Source organism: Saccostrea cucullata, unplaced genomic scaffold, assembly GCF_032062105.1.
Source record: "Saccostrea cucullata isolate Sc308-1 unplaced genomic scaffold, CSIRO_AGI_Scuc_v1 ctg8988, whole genome shotgun sequence".
Classification (NCBI taxonomy): Eukaryota; Metazoa; Mollusca; class Bivalvia; order Ostreida; family Ostreidae; genus Saccostrea; species Saccostrea cuccullata.
In genome coordinates, this window is record NW_026924992.1 from 11,370 (window position 1) to 25,355 (window position 13,986).

The 13,986-nt window shown below is 35.8% G+C and overlaps 1 long non-coding RNA gene across 1 annotated transcript; it reads right to left on the reverse strand.

Moving 5' to 3' along the window:
* Positions 1 to 289: 289 nt before the first annotated feature.
* Positions 290 to 9,955, reverse strand: LOC134267770 (uncharacterized). The gene is made up of 5 exons (XR_009992226.1): positions 9,912 to 9,955; positions 7,548 to 7,628; positions 5,208 to 5,317; positions 4,582 to 4,930; positions 290 to 1,932 (listed from the first exon to the last, which is right to left on the reverse strand). It is a non-coding gene; the product is annotated as an uncharacterized LOC134267770 (long non-coding RNA).
* Between the last annotated feature and the right edge of the window lie 4,031 nt (positions 9,956 to 13,986).

Below are 13,986 nucleotides of genomic sequence, written 5' to 3' on the forward strand. Positions count from 1 at the left end.
TTATGTCAAATGCAGCTGCTCCTGCATTAGGTGACGTGATTTGCAAATGACGTCATAATAGCCTTACTGACGCCTGGCAGTATAAGTAGAATTTTAATTCGCATTAGTTAAACTTCGCATTAGCTGTTGTGTGAATGCAATTTAATTCTCATTAGTTTGATTCGCATTTGTTTACTTCGCATTAATTTACTGCGAATTAAACTCATCGTGTGAACAGGCCATTAGAATTAAGGTATAACATCGACTATTAAAAGATGAATATAAATGAAAAACAGAAATCTACTTTCATAATCATAGAATCCGATTCTTGAGGTATTGACAAAATATAACCTCTGAATTCTACTGTATTCTACTGCTTGAACAGCTTAAGAGCTGTTAATAATTGTCCCTTGCTTTCGGGAAAGCAAGGGGATATTAAATCTCATTTGTCTGTCCGTCTGTCTAGCTGTCCATCAATCACAAAAACTTTAACCTTGCCCATAACTTTTGATTTAGTGGAGCCATGACTTTCATATTTCATATGTGTATTCCTTAAGACAAGACCTTTCTTTTGGTACCATCAAATTCGATCTTTTGACCTTGACCTTGGAGTTTGACCCAATTTTACACAAAAATTCCAAACTTTGACTTTGGCCATAACTTTTGAATGGTAGGTACTAGGACTTTCATATTTCACATATGTATTCTTTGTAGGAAGACCTTTTATTGGATACCAACAACTTTGACCTTTTGACCTTTACCTAGGATGTTTTCGTACTTATAAGAAAACTTTAACCTTATCCATAAGTTTAGAATGGTAAGGACAAGGGCTTTCATACTTCACATATATAATTCTTGTGAGAAGACCTTTCATTGAATGCCAAGAACTTTGCCTTTTGGACCTTGACCTTGGAATTTGACCTACTTTTCAAAAACTTTGACCTTGGCCACAACTTTTGAACAGTAGATACCAGAAATTTCATACTTCACATATGTATTCTTTGTGGCAAGACCTTTCATTTGATACCAACAACCTTGACCTTTTGACCTTGACCTTTTAGATTTTTTTAGTACTTATGAGAAAACTTTAAGGTTGACCATAACTTTTGAATGGTAAGGGCTAAGGCTTTCATACTTCATGTAATCCTTTTGAGAAGACTTTTCATTGGATACAAGAATGTTAACCCTTTGACCTTGACCTTGGAGTTCAGTGATAATTTCTAAATAGATGACTTATGATAGGGCGTTCATATTATACGCAAAATGTCATAAAAAATGACATCTCACCCAAAAGACACTGAAAGCGGGGGACCACAATTCTTTGAATTTGCTTGTTGATTTAAAAATGTGTTTGTGAAACACTGATGCCCCCAAATGACAGCTTATTGTGTGTGTTGTAGTTTCTCATTTGCAAGTCAAAGGTCAAGGTAAAAAATGTTGGTATCGAGAGAAAGGTTTTGTCACCGTCGAAATATGAAAGCCTTAGTACTTGCTTTTCAAAAGTTCTGTCCAAGGTTAAAATATTTTAAAAGTGAGTCCAACTCGAAGGTCAATGTCAAAAAAATATTTATACCTGTTGAAAGTCTTGTCAAATGGAATGCAAAAGTGAAAGCTCTAGCATCAACTATTTGAAAGTTGTGGCCAAGAATACAGTTTAATTTTTTTGTTAAAGTGGTTGAAACTCAAAGGTCCATGTAAGGAGGTCAACAAGTCTGGTCACTAAGAATACATCTGTGAAATCAGTCGCCCCATCCACTCAAAAGCTTTAGGCCTGGTTTACACTTCTGCAGACAGACAGACCAACAATGAAAAACTATATATCCTGAACTGTTGATTACAGGTACATTGAAAAAAAACAAAACAACTATCAATATTTACATCTGGAAATCCCCAACCACAGAATTAAAAAGTTCTTTTTCTTGTATTCTTTTGATAGCTGAAACCTCGTTTGACCTACAAGGAATAAAAAAAATAGTTAAAATTTAGCTGAAGTGATATTTTGGTGTTTATATTTACATCCCATTCATTGAATAAGCTGTCCTTCTAAGGAAGTTGGGAAGAAAATCTTCAACAGAAAAGTTGTGTTCAGTGAATCTTCTGAATATACAAATTACTTACAAAATTACATTCCCAAGAACCAACAAAATTTCACTAACCCATAAACATAGACCCCCACAAATTAAAATGATTGTAAAGTAATTCTTATCTCCATCAAAAAACCAAGTTTTCTGGTCATAAGGATATGAGTTATTATAAAAACATCTGATATGATAATTCCCAAATCAGATTCTCTCAGATTCAAAGATAAGATGTGTCGTGATCCACAAATTATTTAAGGATGTACAGGCATAATTTCCAAAAAGAGGTCACATTGTGTATTTTACCCTACTATTGTTTGATGTTGCTCCTTTTCTTATAATAATAGTACACAATTGGTTAGACAAGAAGACCCTACACTATCAGAAAACTTATCAAAAGAAGGCCATAGAAAATGGTTCAATATAATCAGACTTCAGTATTTGCAAGCAAAAAATAACACATCCTTAATATTTCAAATGGTATTGATCTTTTTGTTCACTTAAAAAGGGAAGTTAAATGAATTTATAAAAGTTTGACACAATAATAAGAAAGGTAAAGATAAACAAGAGGCCCAGGGGCCTTGAATCTCTCTTCTGATAAATTTTACAACCTATCCTAAGACCAAAGATGCATCATCTGACAAAGTTTGATGATTCTTACCCAGTTAAGACTGAAGATATTTAAATGTAAGTATAAAATACTATAAGAAGGTCATGGTGATCTACTTTTTGATTTAAATTTTCTGAGTACACAAGATGCATTAATTGAAAAAGATTGATGATTCTAAGCCAGTAAGTACTTGAGATATTCAAAAGTGGGTCACAGTGACCTACTTATTGGTCAGCATTCTCCGAATACCCAAGGTGCATCAACTGACATAGTTTGACAATTCTAAGCCAATATGTACCCTAGAATACTTAAATATAGCAATAAATGTCACAAGTAGGTCACTGTGACCTATTTTTTGCTCATCATTCTCGGAAAACCCAAAATGCTTCAATTGACAATGTTTGATGATTCTAAACCAGTAAGTACCTGAGGTACATAAATATAGCCATAAAATGTCAAAAGTAGGTCATGGTGACCAATTTTTTGGTCAACATTTTCCAAAAACCCAAGATGCATCTACTGACAAAGTTTGATGATTCTAAGCCAATCAGTACCTGAGATATTCGAAAGTAGGTCACTGTGACCTACATTTTGGTCGACATGCTTCGAAAACCCAATATGCGTCAAATGACAAAGTTTGATGATTCTAACCCAATAAGTACCTGAGATATTTTAATAAAGCCATAAAATGTCAAAAGTAGGTCATTGTGACCTACTTTTTGGTCCATGATCTCCGAAAACCCAAGAGGCATCAACTGACAAAGTTTCATGATTCTAAGCCAATAAGTACTTGAGATACATAAATCTAGCCAGAAAATGTCAAAAATAGTTTTTTGTCAATGATTTCCGAAAACCCAAGATACATCAACTGACAAAGTTTGACAAGTCTAAGCCAATAGATACCCAAGATATTTAAATCTAGCCATAAAATGTCAAAAGTAGGTCACCATGACCTACTTTTTGGTCGACTTGCTTTGAAAACCAAAGATGCATCAACTGACAAAATTTGATGATCATAGGTCTAACAGTATTCAAAATATGTCTTTTAAACAATTTGAAAACAAATGCCTGCAAAGTTCAAAAAGTAGGTCACAGTGACCTACTTTTTAATAAATATGTTTTAAAGCCCCAAGATGCATCAACTTACAAGATTTGGTGATTCTAAACCTTTCAGTGTCTGAAATAATGGGATTAAATGTTTTAGAAAAGTATAGCCATAAAATTTAAGAAGTAGGTCACGATGACCTACTTTTAAGTTGATGTTGTTTGAGGACCCAAGATGCACCATCTGACCAAGTTTTATGATCATAGGCCTTAAAGTGTCCAAAATATGCCTACCAATTAATTTCAAAACAAAAGCCCGTAAAATTTATAAAGTAGGTCACTGTGACCTACTTTTGTATTAACATGATGTCAAGTCCTGAGATGCATCAACTTACAAGATTTGATGATCCTAGTCTTTATAGTAAGCAAAATATCAACATTTTTATAAACTGTAAATTTTGGTCAACTTTGAAGTGACATTCAGACCACACCCTTTGCCCCAGGGTCATGCCTTGAACAATTTTTAATCTTCAAAATATCCCGACCCTTGTATGTAAGTTTGGTGAAAATCTGCCCGGTGGTTCTGGAGAAGAAGATTTTTTTAGCAACCAGTTTTTCTTATTTTATTTTCGTGATTATCTCCCCTTGTTTTAGGGTCCTACCCTTAGTTTTAGTATAAATGGTAGACCTTGGGCCAAGGATACCCTGTGACAAATTTGAAAATGATTGGCCAAGGGGTTCTTGAGTTATGGCCCATATTCTAAAAAGTTAATGCACACCGCACGACGCACACCGCACAAATGGCCATAGCATTAGCTCTTTGAGCCTTTGGCTCAGAAGAGCTAATAAGTATCTGAGAAAATTAATTACCTCTATGAGGAGTAGTCCCTGGAAATGGCCCAAACTGGACACTTCTCAGGAGGAGGTGTTGTTGTGTCCTCTCTACCATCCCTTACAAATACCAACTGGCATCTGCAGATTCGGTCTTCAGGACCTTGTTCTATATGCCTTGTCCAGTGCCTCTTTTCCCTTGCACAGTCTGGTTGTTTTCCAGGAAAATGGGAGCCTGACCCACTTTGTTGAGTTTTCGTCATCAGTCTTCTCAGGTGAAGTTATGTCCAACTGAAGGCACTCCGTCAAGTTCTTTTTAGATGTTGGGGTCCATGACTCCTCTAGATAACTTAAGATGTTCCACAGCCTTCTTTCTTCTTTCCAGTTTCTGAGGGAAAAAGCGCATAGTTAATCATACAGACTTTTTAAAAACATATCTGTACAAGTATAAATGATAATGAACTATGTGACCTTAGTTTTGTAGAAATACCCATTGACACAAAATATCATAAATTTCAAAGAATATTGAATTCCTCTACAACTCTGCTATACATGATGAAAGAAGACTATTAATTAACAAATATCTTTGAAACGTAGGCCGATTAGTTTAAAAATAAACCCCAAAAGATCACTTTTTCATAAAGTTTTGAGTAAATTAGACTTACTGAACGCTTTCTTTTGCTTTGTTTTGACTGCTGTCTGTGAAGATCAGTCTTTCCATTCTCCCGTCTCCGTTTCTCCTGTTTGTCATTAGTAATGACATTGGTGAATGCCTCTAAAATATATAAAAGCTCAAATATAACAAACTGAACACACACACAAAAAAAAAACCCAAAAAAACCAGAGGCCCATGGGCCACATCGCTCACCTGAGTAACTTGGGTGATGCAGTTCTTTACCAGATTCCCCCTCTTGCTATACCTATCATGCCCCACTACCCCCTTCCCTTTTCTGACAGACGGACAGACAGATGGACGGATGGACAGCTAGACGTACAACGGACAAAATTTGAACAGAAAAGCTCACTTGAGCCTTCGGCTCAGGTGAGCTAAAAAAACCAATCTTAGGGGACTCTCTATGTTGTCACAACATGCCGTACTTCCAGTTGAAGTCCCGTTTTGGTCTGAAATGCTTTTTAGCTCACCTGAGCTGAAGGCTCAAGTGAGCTTTTCTGATCACATTTTGTCTGTCCTTCATCTTTAAATTTTTCACATTTTCAACTTCTTTTCAAGAACCAATAAGCCAATTTTAACCAAACTTGGTACAAAGCATCCTTGGATGAAGGAGAGTTTATTGTTAAAATGAAGGGCCAAGTCCTCTTACAAGGGGAGTTAATCAAGAAAAGACAAAAATAGGGTGGGGTCATTAAAAATCTTCTTCTCATAGAAATATATAGAACAAATCACGGGGCCAGGAAAACTGAAACGTATATGGAAGCATCCTTGGGTAGTGTAGATATTAAATTGTTAAAATCATGACCCCTGGGGGCAGGGCGGGGCCACAATAGGAAATCCGAGTTTTACATAGAAATATATAGAACAATAGGGAATCCAAGTTTTACATAGAAATCTTTAAAAATCTTCTTCAGAAACCACTGGGCCAGGAAAGCTGAAATTTATGTGGAAGCATCCTTGGGTAGTGTAGATTTTAAATTGTTAAAATCATGACCCCCAGGGGTAGGGTGGGGCCACAATAGGGAATCCAAGTTTTACATGGAAATATATAGAACAAATCTTTAAAAATCTTCTTCTCAATAACCACTGGGCCGGGAAAGCTGAAACTTATGTGGAAGCATCCTTGGGTAGTGTAGATATTAAATTGTTAAAATCATGACCCCCGGGGGTAGGGCTGGGCCACAATAGGGTATCCAAGTTTTACATGGAAATATATAGAACAAATCTTTAAAAATCTTCTTCTCAAGAACCAATGGGCCAGGAAAGCTGAAACTTATGTGGAAGCATCCTTGGGTAGTGTAGATTTTAAATTAATAAAATCATGACCCCCAGGGGTAGGGTGGGGCCACAATAGGGAATCCAAGTTTTACATGGAAATATATAGAACAAATCTTTAAAAATCTTCTTCTCTAGAACCACTGGGCCAGGAAAGCTGAAACTTATGTGGAAGCATCCTTGGGTAGTGTAGATTCTAAAGTTTTAAAATAAAAAAGGGAAGGGGGTTGTTGGGCATGATAGGTATAGCAAGAGGGGGAATCTGGTAAAGATCTGCATCACCCAAGTTACTCAGGTGAGCGATGTGGCCCATGGGCCTCTTGTTTGATATGTTTCTGTCTTAAACAAATTCACTTAAAACTGATAAATCACCGGGTATAGCTTAACATGCAATATTGAAAGTGGATGCATCTCCTTTAGGCAACAAGAGTGGCCAATGTACCCCTTCTTAAAACATGAATTGTTTGTCAAATTTTCAATTTGTCAATTTTGACTTTTTTTGTTAATGAAAAATATATTTACAAACTTATCAAAATAAATATAAGTAGGGTACTGTATGTGCCTCATTTCACAGGAAAATGTTCAAAAAGACATAGGACTATTTGTGAGCAGAAATCTCAAATCTAAGGGCTAAGGGCAGATCACTCTAACTGCATAAAACTACCCTATAAGTATAGCTCTTTAGTGTGCAGTGTTTAGAGTTTCCTTAAAGTCAACAAAATACTGACCAGCAAGAATCAGTAAATATGCATTTAATTTTCCTATTTTCATTCATCTCGAAGTTCTTTCCTGTTCAATTCAGGTTTGAGTTAAACAAAGTTTGACTGTATGTAACAGATAACTGATGTATGTCAATCACAACAATACACATATATCATTGAGGGGGCATATGGATTCAGCCCTAGTTTTTACATAAAACTTGTTGTAGCTCACAGCTGGTAAACCAAAATTCAGTATTTCAATTAATTTTTTTTTATTAAATTTTGAAACATTTTTTTTCTTTTCATGCAATTGTTAATATACATTCCAATTCATGATTGAATTAACTACCACTTACCAAATGATCACATCCTGATTCATCATACATTTCATATGATTTAATCTCACCGGTTTTCTTTTAAAGTCAGTTTTCTTCTCTCTGAAAGGATAAATTATGTTCAGGTACTATTGCATTCTAATTTAAACTAATTATCTAATTTAGCATCAGGCATCAGCAACTACCAGGATGGGAGAAATATCTGAATAAACAAAATTTCAAACATAAGAGCATCGACTTGTTTGTACCATTCTACATCTCTAATATTGGGGGCCACAAACAATATTTATTCATTATTACCTAACCTACTGTATAATTTGTTATCAGGCATTTTCAACTGTTTCACGTTTATTTAATGTTTTTGCGTGATCATGAAAAAGTCGAACTGTTGGCCGGGTCACAGAATGAACTGTTGCCTGTTCAAAGCATCATCGTGATATTCAAGATTTTTGATGATCACGACATCACTATTTACCTGCTTTATAATTAATTAAATTGAAATAATTTAATTTCACTTGTATCAAGCAATTTCATTGGCTGAATCATTCAAAGGAACATATAATATTTTGTATAACATAACTTGCCTAAGTCACAATGAGCTACGTCAAAAACGTATTACTCTGCTTAACGTTACTTTTAAAATAATGCTCAATTTGACACCTTTTCCGGAAGAAATATTGTCTCATTGTCTACACTGAAATTAAATTATAAGGAATGAATTACAGTTTATAAAGCGTAAACTGCCCCAAGTTATGTTATATCGGATAACATAAGTTGAATTTAGCTTCATTCTTTAAATAAAACACACAAACAATCAATCAATCAATTTATTAAGAATTACTTTGAATTATTTAATATTAATTTAATCTTTATATTATGTGTTCAGCTAATTCATAGACAAGTACGTGAATAAACAGTTCTTAAAACCCTTTATTGATTGTCTGCGTGTTTTTATTCCAATTTGATTAATTAATTTAAGTTAGGTAATAAAACACTTATTTAATGACTACTCGGTAAAACAGTCAAACTGTTGTTCTTCGGTAGTGGGGAAGACCTGGGAAACTGTTGCCCTCGGCCTTCAGCCTCAGGCAACAGTTTCCAAGGTCTTCCCCACTACCTCAGGACAACAGTTTGACTGTTTACCTCATAGTCATAAAATAAGTGTATACTATTTCATTGTTCATCATGTTCATACAAGTCTTTTTTACAAAATATATATTGGCTGATACTGATGCAATAGCTTACCAGCAAAATATGATATTGCTCAGCTCATTGTTTGCCTGCACCACAGTTATGTAGAATCTGGTGTCTGTTATAATTATATTATGCACAGCAAATATAAGAAGCATGTTTTTTTTTGGTAATTTTGACCTAATGACAGCCAAGTCTGTTCAGTGAGAACATCTTCAGAATATTAACTTTGAGTGATTATATAACAATACAATTATAGCTAGCGCAGTGAGCTCTAACGACAAAGCCTGAGCGAAGAGAAAATTTGGACTATTGCACATTCATTCCATAAAATTTTTTACACAGTAATTTTGATCCACAATGCATCGCTTTGTAAACAAACGCTAAAGCAACGTTGTGGTGAGAATAACAACAAAAGTTAAATGAATAATAAACTTGTCTTGATTTAATAAATTTATCTGTTTGTTGAAGAAAAATAGTCATAAATTGATTGAAATTATAGCCCTGTTCAGGCTTTGGTTTGGTAAAGCAACATACAAACGACGCACCGAATGTCACGTGCAGTTTGGCAAGTCTGAACTAAATGAAAACTGGACAAGTATCTGCGCTCACCCTAAAGGTCATACCATCAACATATTAGTCAAAATGTGGTTTATATAAGGACCCATGTCAAGTGATATTGAGCTCAGAGAAAAAAAATGAACATGACCTCTCACACAGTTCCTATTTTCTTTCACCGCGAGTCAGTATCACTTGACATAGGTCCTTATAACTTCATGTTGGCCTACACAGGTCAATAATTTTGAAATAACTGATAATTCAATCTGATGATTCATTTGCATTACTTAATTGATATTACATATGTAATTCACTTTTAATGTAGGCTTTTCTTTTTTAACATCTTCATCTCAGCAGGTCAGACATTAGAAAATTTTTCTTTTGAACAGTGAAGTATTTCAATATACAAAGTTATTCTCTTTAGATAAGTGGACGGGCTTTCGCCTACATCCACTTTCTAAATGTATGTTTTCTTACATATCATTCTCATGCATATGATTAAGGGTTATGCTATAAAGCTACAATCTATAACTGTTCTGATCTGTCATGAATAATCGGATAGTTGCGATTGAAGACACTTTTCGTAAAATATTGATGGTTTTTCATAATTCTGAAACAAAAATAGCTCATCTATACCTTGTCATAATTCATAAGTTCCAAAAAATCAAAAGAGTTGGCTAAAGTCAAGCTAGCTAAGAAAATTTTTTATAACATTTAAGTGTTTATCGAACCCGATGTAAAAACACCCATTAATTAATTAAAGTATGGCCCCCCAACTAGGAATTGTGCCACTTAGGGGGGCCCGGATAACTTCGGCGCAAGAGCGCTTCTAACGGTTTCAAGTGTATAAAAGGACCCAATTGACACCGTTTCTAGGCGCCAGAGCGCCAAATTTACCCATGTAATGTGATACTACAGAAATACTATACCGGTCTAGAGAAAGCGCCCAGCGCCCAAACTAGGAATTGTGTCACTTATGGGAGCCCGGATAACTACGGCGCAAGAGCGCCTCTAACGGTTTCAAGTGTCAAAAGGACCCAATTTACACCGTATCCAGGCACCAAGGCGCCAAGTTTACCCCTATAATGTGATATAATACAGATACTATACAGGTCTAGAGAAAGCGCCTTGCGCCTAAACTAGGAATTGTGCCACTTCGGGGAGCGAAAAACACTGTGACGCAACAGCGCCTCTTACGGTTTCAAGTGTCAAAAACGACCCTTTTGACACTGTTTCTTGGCGTCAGGGCGCCAAATAAACCCCTATAATGTGATACTATAGAGATACTATACCGGTCTAGAGAAAGCGAAAAGCGCCCAAACTAGGAATTGTGCCACCTAGGGAAGTCCAGAACACTACGGCGCAAGAGCGCCTCTAACGGTTTCAAGGGTGAAAAAGGACCCGATTGACACCGTTTCTAGGCGCCAGGGCGCAAATTTTACCCCTATAATATGATACTTTACAGATACTATAAAGGTCTAGAGAAAGTGCCAAGCGCCCACATTAGGAATTGTGCCACCTAGGGGAGCCAAAAACACTGTGGCACAAGAGCGCCTCTAACGGTTTCAAGTGTCAAAAAGGACCCAATTGACACCGTTTCTAGGCGCCAGGGCGCAAAGTTTACCCCTATAATGTGATATAATACAGATACTATATATATCGATCTAGAGAAAGCACCTTGCACCCAAACTAGGTATAGTGCCACTTAGGGAAGTCCGGATCACTATGGTGCAAGAGCGCCTCTAACTGTTTCAAGTGTCTAAAAGGACCCAATTGACACTGTTTCTAGGCGCCAGGGCGCAAAGTTTACCCCTATCACGTGATATTATACAGATATTATACCGGTTTAGAGAAAACGCCAAGCGCCCAAACTAGGAATTTTGCCATTTAGGGGAGCCAAAAACACTGTGGTGCAAGAGCGCCTCTAACGGTTTCGAGTGTCAAAAAGGACCCAATTTACACCGTTTCTAGGCGCCAGGGCGCCAAGTTTACCCCTATAATTTGATACTATAGAGATACTATACCGGTCTAGAGAAAGCGCCCAGCGCCCAAACTAGGAAATGTGCCACTTAGGGGAGCCCGGATAACTACGGTGCAAGAGCGCCTCTAACAGTTTCAAATGTCAAACAGGACCCGATTGACACCGTTTTTAGGCGCCAAGGCGCTAAATTTACTCTATAATATGATACCTTACAGATACTATAAAGGTCTAGAGAAAGCGCCAAGCGCCAAAATTAGGAATTGTGCCACCTAGGGAAATCCGGAACACTACGGCGCAAGAGCGCCTCTAACGGTTTCAAGTGTCAAAAAGGACCCAATTGACACCGTTTCTAGCGCGCCAGGGCACTGAATTATACTATACAGGTCTGGAGAAAGCGCCAGCGCCAAAACTAGGAATTGTGCCATTTAAGGAAGCCCGGAACACCATGGTGCAGGAGCGCCTCTAACAGTTTCAAGTGTCAAAAAAGGCCCACGCAATTGACACCGTTTCTAGGCCCCAACGAGCCAAGTTTACCCCTATAATTTGATACTATACAGGTCTAGAAAATAAAATTGCAGTTAGGAAATGCTAATGCTTTTATTTGCCTTATCTTAAAATATCATGTCGTACGCTAGACTTATTATGTCGTCCGTACGACATAGTATCTCGTAGGTACGAATTAGTATCTCATAAGTACATGTACGAGATATATATAAATGTCGTACGAACGACTTAGTATGTCGAAGGTACGACTTATTATCTCGTACTTACGACTTAACATTGGCGGATCCAGATAGGGGGGGGGGGTTCCGGGGTTGCAACCCCCCTTTATTTTTTGCCAAGTGGAGAGAGAGAGAGAGAGAGAGAGAGGATAAAACGTTTTCCGAGGTTATATGTTTGTACGTCTTATTTATTGATTGAATGGATAGATTCTCACACATTTAGTAATAGTTTCCTCCAATCACCTCCTCTATTATATTTTTTTATGAGAGAATGGTAGAAAATATTCTAATTATTTCTATATATCTTGCATATGATATGTAACATGGGAGGTTTAATTTGATACTAGATTCCCGCGATCTTTGGCTGTGTTGGCTATATATGTACCGTTTTTATCAGATCTTGATCAATTGAACGAACTAACATGTAACTCTTTGTTTTAACCCCCCCCCCCTGCACCCCACCTAGAAAAGGTTTTTCAAATTTTTAAAGAAAATACTTTATAATCTTCGGAAAAGTGAAACACCAATTGATTCAATTTTAAAGCTTCCGTAGTTTTTGATTTTTTTTTTTGTTTTTGTTTTGTTCGGAAACGCATTTTTTTAAAGGACGTAAAACAAAGATAGTATTTATCACAACCTTAGACCTTCCCATACCCGTCTGTGAATCTTTGCTTGAGAATATGTATTGCTCAGGGGGGGGGGGTTTAGAGGGGCATAAAATCCCCCCCCCTTTCAAAAAGCTGATCCGCCCCTGCTTAACATCTCGTACGTAAGAATTAGTATCTCGTAATGACTTACAATATATATTTTTTTCAAGTGGCAGTAATACGCTTCCGTACATTAATTATTGCAATTAAACTTTGGATTACTATAATGCATATGATAACTTTGATTTATTTATACTTTGATACTTTTATAATTTACAATTATTATTAAGACTTTTCAAATACTTTGATCTTCTATAGTTCAAACTTTGAAACTTCAATTTTCTGTAGAGAAAACTGTGAAACTTTAATTTAGAATGGTAAAACGTTGGGAAACTATAGTTATTAATAACTATATAGCAAACTATGTTTTTATTTTGTTATAGGGTTAACATTTCATAAAATATTGTAATATACAAGTAACATTTTCCTATGTGCTCAATGTACATAAATTTTGACTAATATGACATTCATAATGTCTACTTGATGAAATACAAAGATTTTCAGATTTTTGAAAAAATAATAAAATAAAAACTGTGCTATCAAAATTAAAGATGTTAAATTTCAATTTAAAAATCAGTTTGTAACATGTTTGTTGAAATTTACAAATTGTAAACAAAGATATATTTAAACCTTACAAAATGTACACTTGAACATCGGAGAGTATATTTATTGCTTATTTCGGCAAAAAAAATAGTAGACTCTATCAAGCATCAAAGGCTCATTTAACCCTTCCCCTTCTTTTTTCACTTGTCAGTTTTCCGAGACCTGGAGACTTTTTTTTTAATCTGAAGTCAATAATTTTTGTGGTTGTTGTGTACAACCCCCATTAACCAAAAAAAAAAAGGGGGGAGAAAAAAGGAAATAAGATACGGACGTATATCATATTTCATAACTGAAATTGAATGTTGGATTGTAGATGGTATTGATATATTGTATGTTAAATTTTACTTGTAATTAAAAGGGGGAAAAATTGCATTGGATTTTATATTAAAATACGTCTAAAATCTCCGGAGGAACTCCTATTTTTATAGACCAACTTCTTAAAATACCATAGATGGAACAAACAGGTTTGTTTAAAAGGACAATAGTTATTTACCATCTACTGCAAATTAACTTAAAACAAGGCGTTAAAAAAATGAAGTTATCAGATTAAAGTTTACAGAAAATGGAGAACCTAATTTCTGGATTAACACATTATTTCCTGGTTGAACAAGACGGAGAAGAGCAATAAATGGCCAGGCGGTAGCTGATTGGTTAAATTAGGCAACGTATATACTTTAAGTTTGGGCTTAAATATAAAT